Raw genomic sequence first — 6158 nt, 5'->3', positions numbered from 1 at the left:
TACCGAATCCTTCCACACATTGCCATCATAGCACAGGACATTAGAGATTTCATTATAATTCGGGTTAGCCTTAAATACCTGAAATTGGCTATCATCTACATCCGGAGTTTTCAATAATTCATTAATAGCAGCGGGACTAAAGGAAACCATCTTACCCCGCACGAAAGATGTACTATCGGTACGCTCGGCGGCATTGACATAAAATTCACGGACCAGCGGGACTAACGCCACGAGAGGTTGGCGGCAAAACTTGGCCCATCCTCGAGCCACGATGCCAAGGGAGGCGGTGCATTTTTCAGAGAGATCAATTCCCCTCTCTGCAATTGGATTCTTTGCAGCCTTGGCCTCCTCATACCTCACCATGGCTTCTTTCGAAATAAATTTTTCCTCTATGATTTTGGATGGGTTGGCCCTAGAAGTAGCAAACTTCTGTTTCTTGGGTGCCATGTCAATAAAGATGAGAAATTTAGTGCTGAACCTGTGAAATTGAGAGAAGAAATAAAGTAATAGAATGAAAGGGAAATATGGCGGCGGGAGGAATTAGGGTTAGAAGGAAAAAGGGAAGGGGAATTAAAGAAAGAAAGAAGGGGATCGGGAAATTAAAATCTGAGTCTACGCGATGCGCCCGCGCCATAGGAAAGTGTCGCGCGGGCGCACACCCCTTTTTTAAAAAAATTTTAGACAGTGGGTTTGGGTGCGCGGGCGGCAGAAAACTGCCGCGCGAGCGCACTCCCTCTTTAAAAATTTTTGCGGGACAGTGGCTTTTGGTGCGCGGGCGGCAGAAAACCGCCGCGCGAGCGCACCCCCTTGTTTTGAAAATTTTTCAGAGACAGTACTCAAATTTGAGAAATAAAAAGAATTAACTTAAAAAGTTCTAACACTTACTAAAATGAACAAAAATGCATATAAATAAAAGAAAAAAGGTAGAATGTAGTTCTCAATTTAAAGTCGAGAGCTTGACTTTTCATCCTCCCCAAACTAGTCTTGGTCAGTCAATGTGGTGATGACTAGCATGGAATCCACATCACCCCCCACATAATGTTTTAACCTTTGAGCATTGACCATGAACGACTCGTTACGGGCATCTTTGATCTCTATGGCCCCCGATGAGTACACCCTTGTGATTTTATAGGGCTCAGACCATCTAGACTTCAGTTTTTCGGGAAATAGTCTTAACCAGGAGTTAAACAGCAACACAACATCTCCTTCCTTGAAGTCCCGCTGTCGAATGCACCTGTCATGTATTCTCTTGGTTCGTTCCTTGTACGAAACCGCCATGTCATATGCACTGTCGCGGAATTCCTCCAGTTGATTAAGCTCTAGCAATCTTTTTTCACCTGCAGCAGCAAATTCGTAGTTTAGAGTCTTAATAGCCCAATATGCTCTATGCTCTAATTCAACAGGTAAATGACATGCCTTTCTAAACAACAATCTATAAGGGGAGGTGCCTATAGGTGTTTTAAATGCTGTCCTATAGGCCCATAAGGCATCATCAAGTCGAAGTGCCCAATCCTTCCGATTAGTACTCACACTTTTCTCCAAAATCTGTTTGATCTCTCGATTTGATACTTCCACTTGGCCACTGGTCTGGGGATGATATGGGGTAGAGACTTTATGCTTGACACCATATTTATTTAAGAGTTTGTCAAAAAGTTTATTGAAAAAGTGGGTGCCACCATCACTAATTATTGCACGGGGTGTACCAAACCGATTAAAAATGTTTTTCTTCAAAAATTTCAGTACAACCTGTGCATCATTTGTTGCAAAAGCTTCGGCCTCTACCCATTTTGAAACATAATCGACTGCGACCAAAATGTATTTTTTTGTCAAAGAAAGTGAAAATGGTCCCATAAAGTCGATTCCCCAAACATCAAATATCTCACACTCAATGATATTATGTAAAGGCATTTCATTTCGGTTAGAGATATTACCTGTCCGCTGACATCTATCACAAGCTAAAACAAATAAGCGCGCATCCTTAAAAAATTTGGGCCAATAGAACCCACATTCAAGTACCTTTGCTGCAGTCTTGATTGGCCAAGCATGGCCACCTACCTCACGATCATGGCAATGACTGAGGATGCTTTGCATTTCTCCTTCCGCCACACATCTCCGAATCATTGAGTCAGCACATATTTTAAACAAAAATGGTTCCTCCCAAAAGTAGTGCTTGACATCCGATACAAATTTTTTCTTCTGATGGAAAGATAGATTATGTGGGAGTGTGCTTGTGACCAGAAAATTAGCAAAATGTGCATACCATGGAGAACTCTCTATGGCGAAAAGTTTTTCATCAGAGAACCAATCATCTATGTCCTCTACTTTGTTTTGTTCATCATCAGGAATGCATTCTAATCTAGACAGATGATCAGCTACTACGTTTTCAACACCTTTCTTATCCCTGATCTCCAAATCAAAATCTTGCAAAAGTAAAATCCACCTAATCAGTCTAGGTTTTGCATCTTTCTTTGCCAACAAGTGCTTAATAGCAGAGTGATATGTGTAAACTGTGATTTTTGAAAGTACAAGATACGAATGAAATTTGTCCAGTGCAAATACTACAGCTAACAACTCCTTTTCAGTGGTGGCATAATTTAGCTGAGCTTCATTAAAAGTCTTACTAGCGTAGTAAATAGTTCGGAATACCTTGTCTATTCGTTGGCCGAGTACCGCACCAACAGCAGAGTCACTGGCATCGCACATTACCTCAAATGGAAGATCCCAGTTTGGCGATGTCAGTACTGGCGCAGTCACCAGTCTTTCTCTCAACACCTCAAAGGCCTGCAAACAATTTGAATCAAAATCAAAAAAGGCATCTTTCATTAGCAAAGAAGACAGAGGTTTGGCAATTTTTGAAAAGTCCTTAATAAATCGCCGATAAAAACCAGCATGCCCTAAGAAACATCTAACTCCCTTGACTGTCGTGGGTGGCGGCAAATTTTGAATAACGTGCACCTTGGCCCTGTCCACCTCGATCCCCTGTTCAGAAATTCGATGACCCAAAACTATACCTTCTGTCACCATGAAATGACACTTCTCCCAGTTCAGCACCAAATTTGTCTACTTGCATCTCATTAAAACAAAATTCAAGTAATGCAGACATGCATCAAAAGATTGACCGAAAATAGAGAAATCATCCATGAAAATTTCTAAAAAAATTTCGACCATATCATGAAAAATGGCAGTCATGCATCTCTGAAAAGTAGCAGGAGCGTTATACAATCCGAAAGGCATACGTCTATAGGCAAACGTGCCATATGGGCAAGTGAAAGTCGTTTTATCCTGGTCTTCAGGTGCAATCGCTATTTGATTGTATCCTGAGTACCCATCTAAAAAATAGTAAAACTCATACCCAGCCAATCTCTCTAGCATTTGATCAATGAATGGGAGAGGAAAATGATCCTTACGGGTCGCGTCATTTAATTTTCTATAGTCTATGCACACACGCCAACCTGTAACTGTCCTAGTAGGTATTAATTCATTATTCTCATTCTTTATGACAGTTATCCCCCCTTTCTTTGGTACACACTGCACTGGACTCACCCATGGACTATTAGAAATAGGATAAATGATACCTGCGTCCAACAGTTTGATCATCTCAGCTTTTACAACTTCCTGCATTTTCGAGCTTAGTATCCTCTGTGGTTGGACTAATGGGTTGATGCTCTCTTCCATTAAGATCTTGTGCATGCATATGGACAAATTTATTCTTTTGATATCTGCCACTTTCCAAGCAAATACACTCTTGTGATTCTTGAGCACATCCATTGGTCTGGCCTCCATCTCACCTGTCAAAGAAGAATAAATTATGACAAGTAAATTATCATTCTCACCTAAAAATACATATTTGAGATGGGTAGGCAATGGTTTTAATTCCAAAGTGGGTGGTTCCTCAATGCTTGGTTTCTGAAGGACTAAATCCTTCCGGTTGCCAAGATCTTCAAGTATAATCTTTCCACCTCTTCTCCATGACTGGTTGTCAATCAAATATGCTGTCATCCCTTCAATTTCATCACTGAAATCATCCACATGCTCAGATATAAGTGTAGTTTCTAATGGTTCCTGAAAAGTATCCTGCACATAATCAAATAACAGTGAATCCACCACATCTAGTTGAAAACATTCTTCATTATTCTGAGAAAATTTTAAAGCATTAAAAACATCAAACGAAATTTTCTCTTCTCCCACTCTCAAAAGCAACTCTCCCTTCTGGACATCTATTAGTGTCTTTCCTGTTGCTAGGAAATGTCTACCCAAAATGAGTGGCATGTCCAAATCCTCTTCCATATCTAAAACTACGAAGTCCACGGGGAAGATGAATTTGTCCACTTTTACAAGTATGTCCTCGATTATACCCCGTGGATATTTGATGGACCTGTCCGCCAGTTGTAACGACATTCTGGTGGACTTTGGTTCTCCCAAGCTCAATTTCCTAAACACAGAGTAAGGCATTAGATTTATACTCGCACCCAAATCACACAAAGCCTTATGAAATTGAACATCATTAATTACACAAGGTATAGAGAAACTCCCTGGATCCTTTTGCTTTAGTGGGATTTTATTCTGCACCAGTGCCAAGAAGTTTTCCGTCAGACTTATCATCGCATGCTCCTCCAATTTCCTCTTTTTAGAGAGGATCTCCTTCAAGAATTTCGCATAACTTGGCATTTGCATCAGTGCATCAGCAAAGGGTATATTGATATTCAATTTCTTAAACACTTCTAATAATTTACCAATCTGAGAGTCTAGCTTGGCCTTCTTAAGAGCTGCAGGAAAAGGTGGTGGCACAACAATTTTTGATTGTGACTTGCCTGAAGTTTTTTCTGATGTAACTGTTTCTGGCTCTTTTCTCGCTTTTTGGTTCAGGCTCGACCGTCTTTCCACTCCTTAATTCAATTGCTTTCACCTGTTCCTTCGGATTCTTCTCAGTGTCACTTGGAAAAGTACCCTGATCTCTGCTGGAAATTGATTTGGCCAATTTCCCTATTTGATTCTCCAGATTCTTTATCGATGCATCTTGATTCTACATGCGGGTTTCAGTAGATGATATAAACTTCTGCATCATCTGCTCCAAGCTTGATTTCTCCTCTTGAGGCTGCCTGCTGTAGTTCTGATTCCCATATGCTTTATTATTCTGTCCACCCCATGAGAAATTTGGATACTGTCTCCACCCTGGATTGTATGAATTCGAAAATGGATCATTACTTGGGCGATTTTGATTTCCCATGTGACTTGCCATAACTCCCTCCGGTTGAGAAAATGTTTGACAGTCTTTCGTGAAATGCTCTGCACCACATTTTTCACACCACACTTCTTGTACTCGCATCACGGAGTTTCCCACGCTTAGTTCCTCAATCCTTTTGTTCATGACTTCAAGTTGAGCAGCCACTGATGTGAATGCATCAATTTGATGAATTCCAGTAGATTTCCGGGCTGCACCCCTTTCAGATTGAGGATGATAGCTACTAGATGCCATTTCCTCGATTAATTCAAAGCCATCCTCTGACGATTTTCGCAGAAGATTTCCACCTGCAGCTGCATCTAACATGGTACGATTTGAGTGAGAAAGACCATAATAAAAAGTTTGTACCACAAGACCCTCTAGTAATTGGTGGTGTGGACATCTCCGCAGTAAATCCTTGTAGCACTCCCATGCTTCGTAAAACGTTTCCTGCTCTCCTTGCGAAAAAGTTGTGATATCAGCTCTCATCTTCATTGACTTAGATGGTGGAAAGTATTTGGTGAGGAAAGAATTCGCCAAATCATCCCAAGTTGTGATGGAACCTGCAGGTAAATTTGTTAGCCATGCTTTCGCCTTGTCTCGCAGTGAAAAAGGGAATAAACGCAACCGAATAGCGTCATCAGAAACTCCCTGTATCTTGAATGTATCACAAATTTCCAGAAAATTTGTGATGTGTACATATGGTTCATCAATGACACTCCCACCAAATTGAAGTGTGTTCTGAATCATTTGAAGAATGGCCGGCTTTATCTCAAAGTGATTAGCTGCTACAGTTGGCCGGATGATGCTTGTTCTAGCACCTTCAATGTTTGGCAAGGCAAGATCCATCATGGATCTGTAAACTGGTTGTTCCTATTCATGTTCTTCTTCCATTTCTTGTTGTTGTTGTTGCCTTCTTCTCATATGAAAAGTTCTC

The 6158-nt window shown here is 40.9% G+C and overlaps 1 non-coding gene across 1 annotated transcript; it reads left to right on the top strand.

The window, feature by feature from the left end:
- Positions 1 to 5606: 5606 nt before the first annotated feature.
- On the top strand, positions 5607 to 5713 carry LOC140876921 (small nucleolar RNA R71). The gene has a single exon (XR_012149148.1). It is a non-coding gene; the product is annotated as a small nucleolar RNA R71 (small nucleolar RNA).
- Positions 5714 to 6158: the final 445 nt, after the last annotated feature.

The sequence above is a fragment of the Henckelia pumila genome, chromosome 1 (assembly GCF_033568475.1).
Source record: "Henckelia pumila isolate YLH828 chromosome 1, ASM3356847v2, whole genome shotgun sequence".
Taxonomy (NCBI): Eukaryota; Viridiplantae; Streptophyta; class Magnoliopsida; order Lamiales; family Gesneriaceae; genus Henckelia; species Henckelia pumila.
Note: the sequence above shows the minus strand (reverse complement) of the source record. Positions and strands in the feature narration are given on the sequence as shown.